Here is a 781-nt window from a genome sequence, read left to right as displayed (position 1 = left end):
ACTGAAACTAAATATTACAGGAAAACTTCATTTAAATTACATTTCATGTTCATTCACAATTGTGTCGTATTTATTGCATTACAGTGGAAAGTGTTTTTAAATCAATTTCTTAGTTATTTCATGGATTTCTCTGCGTACTGCGAGAGACAGAAACTATAGTTTGAGAAGAGTTAGTTTAGTTTGGTATTTTTATTTCATTTTTAAGTTTTATAGTTGGTTATCAGGTAGTTTCCAGGGGAGGGGGTGGGTTTGCTCCATTTCAGTTTAGTTTTTATTTGTTTCAAAATGTTTATTTTATTTAGTTTTATTAATTTCCAGTGTAATTAGTTTTTTCAAAAAACAATAATATGTTTTCAGTAATAGAATATCAACTACAGAACTGTTTGATTCACAGTCATGTAGACTTTGTGCTTTGTTGTGTTGACAAAATGTGACCCCAACTGAAAAGAACCTAAAGACATTTCCTGTATATTTTATTTTATTTCAAGTACACTATCGTCTTCAATATGATTCCCATTACTAGCCAAATTCCTCCCTCAGCAGGTGTAGGTTATTTCAAACCAACCATGTTTCTCAGATCTTTTGTCTACTTGTATACATTCAACTTTTGGAAACGTCGATAGCGCATTTTGACTCAATGAAACATGCTCCCTGTAACGCATTCAATAATCATTTTTCTGTTGTGGTTGTCCCCTCCTGAGTGTGCAGAAACACCCCCTTCCAAGCTCTGTCCCACTGAGCTGACAGCTCATCTGAGGCTTTCAGCAAAATCTTGAAACGA

The sequence above is a fragment of the Morone saxatilis genome, unplaced genomic scaffold, assembly GCF_004916995.1.
Source record: "Morone saxatilis isolate NCDOM2014 unplaced genomic scaffold, NCSU_SB_2.0 Contig19, whole genome shotgun sequence".
Lineage (NCBI taxonomy): Eukaryota > Metazoa > Chordata > Actinopteri > Moronidae > Morone > Morone saxatilis.
This window is presented reverse-complemented; position numbering follows the sequence as displayed.